The sequence below is a fragment of the Scylla paramamosain genome, chromosome 18, assembly GCF_035594125.1.
Source record: "Scylla paramamosain isolate STU-SP2022 chromosome 18, ASM3559412v1, whole genome shotgun sequence".
Taxonomy (NCBI): domain Eukaryota; kingdom Metazoa; phylum Arthropoda; class Malacostraca; order Decapoda; family Portunidae; genus Scylla; species Scylla paramamosain.
In genome coordinates this window covers 15,140,647-15,152,148 of record NC_087168.1, presented here as the reverse complement: position 1 = coordinate 15,152,148, position 11,502 = coordinate 15,140,647, and the positions used below count along the sequence as shown (strand labels likewise).

The 11,502-nt window shown below is 41.1% G+C and overlaps 1 long non-coding RNA gene across 2 annotated transcripts; it reads right to left on the bottom strand.

Annotated features, from left to right (window-relative positions):
• Window positions 1-221: 221 nt before the first annotated feature.
• LOC135109403 (uncharacterized) lies at window positions 222-7,966 on the bottom strand. Of its 2 annotated transcripts, none has more exons than XR_010272689.1 (4): window positions 7,464-7,952; window positions 4,847-5,028; window positions 4,009-4,176; window positions 222-1,035 (listed from the first exon to the last, which is right to left on the bottom strand). It is a non-coding gene; the product is annotated as an uncharacterized LOC135109403 (long non-coding RNA). The 2 variants fall into 2 exon arrangements; XR_010272690.1 differs by lacking the exon at window positions 222-1,035 and adding an exon at window positions 2,847-3,077 and having other exon boundaries at window positions 7,464-7,966.
• Window positions 7,967-11,502: the final 3,536 nt, after the last annotated feature.

Genomic DNA, 11,502 nt, shown 5'->3' with positions numbered 1-11,502 from the left:
CACACAGCACACACTCAAATACACTCAAAAGACTCCATACACACCCAAAACACCTCCACACACACTCAAAAGATTTCATACACACCCAAAACACCCCACACACTCAAATGCACTCAAAATCTTTTCGTTTCATAATGGAAAGTGTTGAAATCATTGATGTGCATTTGAGTGTCTGCGTCTCTCTCTCTCTCTCTCTCTCTTGGTGGGATTAAAAGCAGTAATAATTTTAATGTTTATTGTCACCTCTGGCACGAACAAGTAACAGAAAAAGGGAATATAGATCAAATAACAAGTTTTCATTACAAAAAAACAAACTGACTGAAAATAAAAATCAATAAATAAATAAATAAATTATCTTTGCAAGTGTTTAGACACACTTACAAGTAATAATAAATAAATAAACTGGATATTAAGTCCAAGAAGTGAAAAGAAAATGAAAAATATATATAAAATTAAACACTCCTATTATGAAAACGAGCGAAAAATAAAGAAAATAAAGAAATGAAATTAAAAGATAACGATCAATAAATAAACTGAATATAAAATCGAAAGAAATTGATAAAGTGTCAATAATGTTAACCTTTTCTTTCTTCCTAACGCATGAAATAAGCTTTTTCCTAATCGTAATATTAAATTTAAGCTTCCTCTCTTCTGGTAACTTAAAATACTTAAAACACTTTAATAAACGCTAGGCTGACTTAAAAACTCTCAATTTAAGCCTTTTTTTCGGCGTTATAACTGTATTTAAGCTTTCTCCTTCCTTCAACAAACCTAAAATACTCATAACAACATTAAAGCAGCCTAAAAACACCTATAACCACGTAAAACTGCCTTCAAACACTAAAAAAATAATTCTCATCTCGTATCTCGAAGCCTCAGTCGAAATATTCAGTGAAGTCTAACCAGAGAAGCGCTCAGTATTGAAGGAATTTTCTGCATTTCCTTCACCTCCAGGCCTCCCTCCTTCACTGCCCCTACTTCAGGCATCCCCAAGGCTCCTTCACCCCCTCCGTGTGGTATCCCAAGCTCTGCACCCTGTAATATTAGAAGAAATGTTAGTCTTAGGATGTCAAGTCTTCTCTCGCCCTCTCTCCTTCCTAGGGATTGAAAAAGAGCAGGAAATTTGAATATTTATGAGTGCATTCGTGTGTGTGTCTGTGTGTGTGTGTTATTGCTAGTGATCTCTAACTCTCTCTAACTCTCTCTCTCTCTCTCTCTCTATCTCTCTCTCCTCTCTCTCTCTCTCTCTCTCTCTCTCTCTCTCTCTCTCTCTCTCTCTCTCTCTCTCAGTAGTTGCACTTTATAAAACACTTCATAAACATTGAAATGTCCTGCACTTTGAGTCCCTAGGAAAGAGAGAGCGCAAAACTCGCCCAAAAACATCCAAAAGACACTCAACACATCCAAAACACACTCAAAAAATCCAAAATACACTCAACACATCCAAAACACACCCAAAACACACTCAACACACCAAAATACCCACAAAACTCACCCAAAACACACCCAAAACACCACAAAATACCCACAAAAATCATCCAAACACAGCCAAACACACCTAAAATACACACAAAAAAAATCAAAACACACTCACAACACCTCAGTATATTCCCAAATGCACCAAAACTCTCCACAACACTCAAAACATCGTAAACTACACTTAAACACCCAAAATTCACTCAAAACACTGATAACAGCTAATATATACCCAAACCACTCCTAAACACACCTAAGACACACTCAAAACACCCGCAACACTCCTAAATACACCCAAAACATACTTGAAACACCCATAACAGAGAGACAGACAGACGAACAACCACCACCACCACCACCACGACAACAACAACAACAGCATCAACTTGTCCACCCGCTCATCAAACGTCTCTTCTTTGCTGGAGGAGGAGGAATAGGAAGAGGAGGAAAAGGAGGAGGAAGAGGAGGAGAAACAGGAGGAAGAGGAGGAGAAACAGGAGGAAGAGGGAAGGAGGGGGACGTTCAGGCCTGCCACAGCACAGTAGGCAGGCTGGCGCTGTTTTGGGGGTCACCTAGCTCACTGAGAGGGGGGATGGACGTTGAGGAGGTAATATCAAGTTTTTCTCTCTTCCTAATGAGAAGAAATAAGCTTTTTCCTTATCCTAGTATTAAATTTAAGCTTCCTTTTTTCTGGTGACCTAAAATACTTAAAACACCTTAATAAACGCTAGGATTATTTTAAAACCCATAATTTTAAGCTTTTTTCCAGGCCTTATTACTGTACTTAAGCTTTCTCCTTCCTTCCACAAACCAACAATACTCAAGACAAAATTTAAAACAGCCTAAAACCACCTACAAACACTTAAAACTGCCTTGAAACACTAAAAAACGGATTCTCACCTCGTATCTCGAAGCCTCAGCTCAAATATTCAATAAAGGATAGTCTGAGCAGTGAGGAGCGTTCAATATTAGAGGAATTTTTCTGCATTTCCTTCACCTCCAAGCCTCCCTCCTTCACTCTCCCTCTTTCAGTAGGATTTCCAAGGCCTCCTTCACCCCCCCTCCGTGTGGTATCCCAAGCTCTGCACACTGTAATATCAGGGGGAGAAATGTTAGTCTTAGTATGTCAAGTCTTCTCTCGCCCCTCTCTCCTTCCTAGTTATTGAAAAAGTGCGTGAAATTTGAATGTTTATGAGTGCACTGGTGTGTGTGTGTGTGTGTGTGTGTGTGTGTGTGTGTGTGTGTGTGTTATTGCTAGTGATCTCTCTCTCTCTCTCTCTCTCTCTCTCTCTCTCTCTCTCTCTCTCTCTCTCTCTCTCTCTCTCCTCTCTCTCTCAACAATACTCAAAACAACATTAAAGCAGCCTAAAAACACCTATAACCACGTAAAACTGCCTTCAAACACTAAAAAACTCATTCTCATCTCGTATCTCGAAGCCTCAGTCGAAATATTCAGTGAAGGTCTGACCAGAGAAGCGCTCAGTATTGAAGGAATTTTCTGCATTTCCTTCACCTCCAGGCCTCCCTCCTTCACTGCCCCTACTTCAGGCATCCCCAAGGCTCCTTCACCCCCCTCCGTGTGGTATCCCAAGCTCTGCACCCTGTAATATTAGAAGAAATGTTAGTCTTAGGATGTCAAGTCTTCTCTCGCCCTCTCTCCTTCCTAGGGATTAAAAAAGAGCGGGAAATTTGAATATTTATGAGTGCATTGGTGTGTGTGTCTGTGTTATTGTGTCTAGTGATCTCTCTCTCTCTCTCTCTCTCTCTCTCTCTCTCTCTCTCTCTCTCTCTCTCTCTCTCTCTCTCTCTCTCTCTCTCTCTCTCTCTCTCTCTCTCTCTCTCTCTCTCTCTCTCTCTCAGTAGTTGCACTTTATAAAACACTTCATAAACATTGAAATGTCCTGCACTTTCTGAGTCCCTAGGAAAGAGAGAGCGCAAAACTCACCCAAACACATCCAAAACACACTCAACACATCCAAAACACACTCAAAACATCCAAAACACCACTCAACACATCCAAAACACACCCAAAACACACTCAACACACCAAAATACCCACAAAACTCACCCAAACACACTCAAAACACACAAAACACACCCAGAACACCACAAAATATTCACAAAACTCATCCAACACACCAAAACTCACCCAAAATACACCAAAAAAAATGAAAACACACTCACAACACCTCAGTATATTCCCAAACGCATCAAAACTCCCCACAACACTCAAAACATCGTAAACTACACTTAAACACCCAAAATTCACCCAAAACACTGATAAGAGCTAATATACACCCATACTACTCCTAAACACACCAAAGACACACTCAAAACACCCGCAACACTCCTAAATACACCCAAAACACACTTGAAACACCCATAACAGAGAGACAGACAGGCCTTATTACTGTATTTCAGCTTTCTCCTTCCTTCCACAAACCTACAATACTCAAGACAACATTAAAACAGCCTTAAAACACCTACAAATACTTAAAACTGCCTTGAAACACTAAAAAAACGGATTGTCACCTCGTATCTCGAAGCCTCAGCTCAAATATTCAATGAAGGAAGGTCTGAGCAGAGAAGCATTCAGTATTAGAGGAATTTTCTGCATTTTCTTCACCTCCAAGCCTCCCTCCTTCAGGCATCCCCAAGGCTCCTTCACCCCCCTCCGTGTGGTATCCCAAGCTCTGCACACTGTAATATTAGGAGAAATGTTAGTCTTAGTATGTCAAGTCTTCTCTCGCCCTCTCTCCTTCCTAGTTATTGAAAACACTCCTAAATACACCCAAAACATACTTGAAACACCCATAACAGAGAGACAGACAGACGAACAACCACCACCACCACCACCACCACGACAACAACAACAACAACAACAACAACACCATTAACCTGTCCACCCGCTCATCAAACGTCTCCTCTTTGCTGGAAGAGGAGGAAGAGGAGGAGGAGGAAGAGGAGGAGGAAGAGGAGGAAGAGGGAGGGAGGGGGACGTTCAAGCCTGCCACACCACAGTAGGCAGGCTGGCGCTGTTCTGGGGGTCACCTGGCTCACTGAGAGGGGGGAGGCGTTGAGGAGGTAATATCAAGCTTTTCTCTCTTCCTAATGCAATAAATAAGCTTTTTCCTTATCCTAGTATGAAATTTAAGCTTCCTTTCTTCTGGTGACCTAAAATACTTAAAATACCTTAATAAATGCTAGGATAATTTTAAAATAATTTAAGCTTTTTTCCGGGCCTTATTACTGTATTTAAGCTTTCTCCTTCCTTCCACAAACCAACAATACTCAAGACAAAATTAAAACAGCCTAAAACCACCTACAAACACTTAAAACTGCCTTGAAACACTAAAAAATGGATTCTCACCTCGTATCTCGAAGCCTCAGCTCAAATATTCAATGAAGGATGGTCTGAGCAGAGAAGCGTTCAATATTAGAAGAATTTTCTGCATTTCCTTCACCTCCAAGCCTCCCTCCTTCGCTCTCCCTCCTTCAGGGATTCCCAAGGCTCCTTCACCCCCCTCCGTGTGGTATTCCAAGCTCTGCACACTGTAATATTAGGAGAAATGTTAGTCTTAGTATAGCAAGTCTTCTCTCGCCCTCTCTCCTTCCTAGTTATTGAAAAAGTCCGTGAAATTTGAATGTTTATGAGTGCACTGGTGTGTGTGTGTGTGTGTGTGTGTGTGTGTGTCTTATTCCTAGTGATCTCTCTCTCTCTCTCTCTCTCTCTCTCTCTCTCTCTCTCTCTCTCTCTCTCTCTCTCTCTCTCTCTCTCAGTAATTGCACTTTATAAAACACTTTATAAACAAAAAAAATGTCCTGCACTTTCTAAGTCCCTAGGAAGGAGAGAGCGCAAAACTCACCCAAACACACCCAAAACACACTCAAAACATCCAAAACACACTCAAAACATCCAAAACACACTCAAAACACAATCAACACCCCAAAATACCCACAAAACTCACTCATCAACACTCCAAAACACACCTAAAATGCACCAAAATACCCGCAAAACTCAAACAAACACACTCAAAACATCCAAAACACACTCAAAACACTCTCAATACACCAAAATACCCACAAAAATCACTCAAACACACTCAAAACACCCAAAACACATCCAAAACACCCCAAAATACCCACAAAACTCATCCAAACACACGCAAAAGACGCTTAAATCATCCATAACACCCACATCACCACAGAATACGGCCTGCACACACCCAAACGCACCCAGAACATCCCCACACACACTCAAATACACCCAAAAGACCCGGCACACACCCAAACTCAGCCAAAATACTTAAAACACCCAAAATATACCCAAGACACAATTGCACCACCTATATATACACCCAAACACACCAAAGCACTCCACTATACACTCAAAACATTCCACAACACTCAAAACACGTAAAATACACTTAAAACCAACCTAACTACACTTAAACATCCTAAATTCACCCCAAAATACACTGATAACAGCTAATATACACCCAAAACACACCTAAGACACACTCAAAACACCCACAACACTCTTAAATACACCCAACATATACTTAAATCACCCAAAACACACCAAATATTACAAAGAACGGCAGCACAGGAAGGGAAACTAAGCTAAAGATTGTCTTCTTAACATTTATATGTTTTGCTTCCTCCTACTTTTACTCCGTTTTTCCTTATTTCTTCCTCCTCCTCCTCCATTTATCTTATTTTCCTCCTTCTACTACTAATATCTACGTACCTGAGTTTATAAACAGCTGGAAATACCTGGAAAACACTGGATATTACTGTAAATATTGACCAAGAGACACTGGTGCCGGGCAACTCCCCAACCGTTGATGACGTCACAGGCCCAGCCACTGGCCTACGTACGTAACGTATTTTATTTTAAAATTGACCCCTAGAAAAAATGAAGCTAGGCTGGAATGCATTATATTTTCTGAATTGACAATTACTTTAATTAATATTCACAATATCAAAACATCTCCAGCCTAAGTAGTTGTAAAGAAATATGAACAGAAATATGGAAAAAGTGTTGCAACGTTTGACACCATTAAAACCATTCAAAAATCCGCCCATTTCACTTTGCACCATTAAAAAAACATTTTAAAAAATCTGAACTATTTTTTCAAACAATGCAAAGTTAGTTACAAGATGAAATAGAGAAATGAAGAATGTAAAAAATGGCCAAATCACCACTTTTAACGGGATTAAAAACCATTGCAAAATGCACATACTCAACTCAGCAGGAACGCAAAACATTTTAAAAATCATAAACGATTTTTTAAAGTAACAAAAGCTTTACTACAGCCTCAAATAAAAAAGCCAAGGACCGAGGTGGGTAAAAATAACCGTGAAAACGGCCCTATATTTACGTTAAAAAAACTGCAGAAAATTCAGCCCATTTACTTCACTGAAGCAAGAAAAACACTTCAACAGCAACGAAATATTTTTACAAACCATAAAAACTTACTATAAAAGCCAAATAAAGTAATTAAGGAAAATATAAAAAAAATATTGGAACCCACAGGCCGGAACAGGTCCTCGGCCCGGACCTCAGTGGAGGAGCCGGCGGCCATATTGCCTTATTTATTGCTTCATGACACCAAAACTAGGCAATGGTGGATATATCTCACCAGCGGATATGAACGCTAGACAAGTGACTCTATCTTGTGACATGTTAGCCTTACAATAAGCGAGAGACGAAGCAAATAATGACTGAATACACTGACGACCTGCCTGTACCTCCGCTAACGGCTTGTTTACATATTGACGATTCTTCAATATTCGCATAATTTTCCAGCTGTTTCCAGACTCAGACGTAAACAAAACCTAAAAATAAATAAATAACCCCATAAAATACCTAAATACCGAACAAAAACTTTAATAAACCGCTACTAGACACTACAGGGAGGAGGAAGGTGGTGCTGGGAAGGCAGTAAGGCTGACTGAGGGTAGGCTGGAACCGCTGGGCTCACCTTACATACTTGTGGCTCTCTGGGGATGCGTGGCGGTGCTTGGTACAGGGAGAAGAAGCCGGGAATACGGAAACACTTATTACCAGAGTGTGTGGGGCAAGACTGACCAGCGCCGGCCAAAACACTGCAGCCAGCCGCTCGCCCTGCCAAGCGCCACCTGACTCTGCTCCTCCACCAACACACACACACACACACACACACGCAAAAGTTGACACGTTATCAAGTAATAATTCAAATAATATAAATACCGTCACTGACGTTTCCCCAGTGAACACTCCCTACGTGATTATGATTCGAAATTTCACTCACTGCTGCACCCCGTCACCGCAGTAAACTCACGAACCAGCGCAGGATAGGATTAACTAACATGCTTCTACTCTCTCTCTCTCTCTCTCTCTCTCTCTCTCTCTCTCTCTACGACTGTTTCCTAATGCCAGAAAGATGATTAGCAGGGTTTTCAAAAGCGTTTATCTTATTAACTAGACTTAACTAGAACCATAAAAACACCATTAAAAACCTGTGTCACTTCGACTAGAGGATTTTAAAAGCATATTTCTCGTGTTAGTATTGTAGAAATGTTAATCTGTCAGTGGAACCGTAAAAACAGACTTGAAAATCCATGTAACTACTGAGAGAGAGAGGGAGAGAGAGAGAGAGAGAGAGAGAGAGAGAGAGAGAGAGAGAGAGAGAGAGAGAGAGAGAGAGAGATCCAAAACAACCAATAATACAGAGTACACCCCGCTCACACTGAAATACACCCAAAACACCCCAACACACTCAAATACACTCAAAAGACCCAGCACACACCCAAAACACCTCCACACACTCTCAAATTCACTCAAAAGACCCCGCACACACCCAAAACACCCCCACACGCATTCAAATACACTCAAAAGACTCCATATACACCCAAAACACCTCCACACACACTCAAATACACTCAAAATACCCCGCACACCTAGAACACCCCCCACACTCTCAAAAGACCCCATATAAACCCAAAACACCCCCACACACTCAAATACACTCAAGAGACTCAATACACACCCAAAACACCCCACACACACTTAAATACAGTCAAAAAACCCCATACACACCCAAAACACCCCCCCACACACTCAAATACATCCAAAACATCCCACACACATTCAAATACACTCAAAAGACCCTGCACACACCCAGAACACCCCCACACAAATACACTCAAAAGACCCTGCACACACCCAGAACACCCCCACACACAAATACACTCAAAAGAATCCATACAGGAAAAGGATTTATTCCAGAGGTTAAGATAGATGGTTATACACTGTTCTATAAAGACAGCGAAAATAGGAGAGGAAGAGGCGTCGCGTTATTCGTTAGGGACACCTTACAGTGTTGTATCAACAGTAGAATTAAAACAGATAACAAAGCAGAGTCGATATGGGTAGATATTAAGGAAGGATCGCAGTCAGTAGTACTGGGGGTAATGTACAGACCATCGACCAGTATAAAGGAAATTAATACCTCACTGTGGCAGGAATTAAATAGAGCAGGCAGGTACAGTCAGGTATGTGTGGTAGGAGATTTTAATTTTAGGAATATCGACTGAAGTCTGATTGTGGGTAACAAGGAAGCAGAGGAATTTCTTAAGGTAATTCAGGATATTTTTTTTTTAAACAGGTAGTCGTAGAACCCACAAGGGGGAATAATATTCTAGATTTAATTCTTACTAACAGGGAGGAAGCAGTCACGCAGGTAGAGGTTGGAGGACAGCTAGGTAACAGTGACCATAGGGAAATTAGGTACAATTTAGAATAGGAAGAAACTGTTAGAAACAAAAACACTAGTAAAATACCTGACTTTAGGAGAGCAGATTTTGAAGAATTAAAAAGGTACCTCCAAGGAGTGGACTGGCAAAGGATGCAGGGTGAGGTCAGGTCAGGGACGGAGTTCAGAGAGATAAGGCAGGATGAGAGAGGTGAGGTGAGGCTCCGGAAGGGAGGAGAAAAGAGGAAGGGGGGAGACAGGTGTGAGTATGTTAGAATGTCAGGTCATGCTGAAATGAGAGAGGTGAGGTCGAGGCGAGTAGATGAGGGAGGGGAGAGGATGGTAGGGGATGAGATGAGGGGATTAGGTGAAGTAAATGTAGATTAATTGTAAAAATATTTCGTAGATGAAGTTCATACAGGTCAGTTAGCAAATATCCCGTATAGTAATGTGGAGGCAGGCTAATGTAGTACCCATCTTTAAGAAAGGAGATAAAACTTTAGCGTCTAATTATAGACCTGTCAGCTTAACTTCAGTTGTAGGTAAAATGTTAGAGTCAATAATAGCGAGGAACATTAGGGAACATTTAGACAAACATAACTTGATAAATCAGTCACAGCATGGCTTCACGAAGGGGAAGTCTTGCCTGACAAACTTGTTAAGTTTTTACAGTAAGGTGTACGAGGCAGTAGATAATGGTGATAGTTACGATATCTTATATCTGGACTTTAGTAAAGCATTTGACAAGGTACCCCATCAAAGGCTCCTGAGAAAGGTTAGGACACACGGGATAGATGGGAAGGTGTTAGGCTGGATAGGGTCATGGCTTGGTAACAGGCGACAGAGAGTGGTAATACTCGTAAACGGCTCGAAATCCGAGTGGAGTCATGTAACTAGTGGGGTGCCACAGGGATCAGTATTAGGGCCATTGTTATTTCTAATATATATCAATGACTTGGATAGTGGAATTAGTAGTGATGTTAGTAAATTTGCGGATGACACAAAGATAGGTATATTAATTAGGTCAGAATCGGATGCCATCGCCTTGCAGGCAGACTTAGATAGAATGAATGAATGGACGGATAGATGGCAAATGCAATTTAATATCAATAAATGCAAAGTGCTTAGCGTAGGCAGAGAAACCCACACAGTAGGTACACATTAAACAACCAAACTCTGGTAGGTACAGGGTACGAGAAAGATTTAGGAGTTATAGTTAGCTCTGAACTCCGTCTAGGGAAACAATGCATAGAAGCCAGAAACAAGGCAAATAGGGTACTAGGATTCATTTTTAGGAGTGTGTTAAAAGTAGAAGGCCGGAAGTAATATTAAAGTTATACTTGGCGATGGTCAGACCTCATCTAGACTACGCTGTGCAGTTCTGGTCCCCACATTACAGGAAAGATATAGGTCTATTGGAATCAGTACAGAGGAGAATGACTAAAAGGATACAGGGGATGAGGGGTATTCCTTACGAGGTGAGGTTGAAGCTGTTAAATTTACATTCTCTAGAGAGACGTAGGTTAAGAGGGGACCTGATAGAAGTCTTTAAGTGGTGTAAGGGTTATAACAAGGGAGATGTAAGCAAAATTCTTAGGATCAGCAACCAGGGTAGAACAAGAAATAACGGGTTCAAGCTTGAAAAATTTAGGTTTAGGAGGGAGATAGGAAAAAATTGGTTCTCAAATAGAGTGGTAGATGAGTGGAACGGACTCAGTAATCATGTAGTTAGTGCTAGGACACTAGAGAGCTTCAAGAGAAGATTAGACAAGTTTATGGATGGGGATAACAGATGGAAATAGGTAGGTGTGTTTCATACAGGGACTGCCACGTGTAGTCCTGGTCGCTTCTTGCAGCTTCCCTTATTTCTTATGTTCTTATGTACATATATACATACATACATACATGCATACATACATACATACATACATGCAAACATACATAGGTAAGTAGGTAGAGAGAGAGAGAGAGAGAGAGAGAGAGAGAGAGAGAGAGAGAGAGAGAGAGAGAGAGAGAGAGAGAGAGAGAGAGAGAGAGAGAGAGAGAGAGATTCGTTGATTGATTGATTAGTTAATTGATTGACTGCTGAAAGGATGGACGGATGAGAGAGAGAGAGAGAGAGAGAGAGAGAGAGAGAGAGAGAGAGAGAGAGAGAGAGAGAGAGAGAGAGAGAGAGAGAGAGAGAGAGAGATCAATGTCCTTTCCGTTGAGGTCACTTCCAAGTGTATTGAATTGCTGCTGTCACTGCCCCATTCAAGAGTAGGAGAGGGTTTTCACTCTCTCTCTC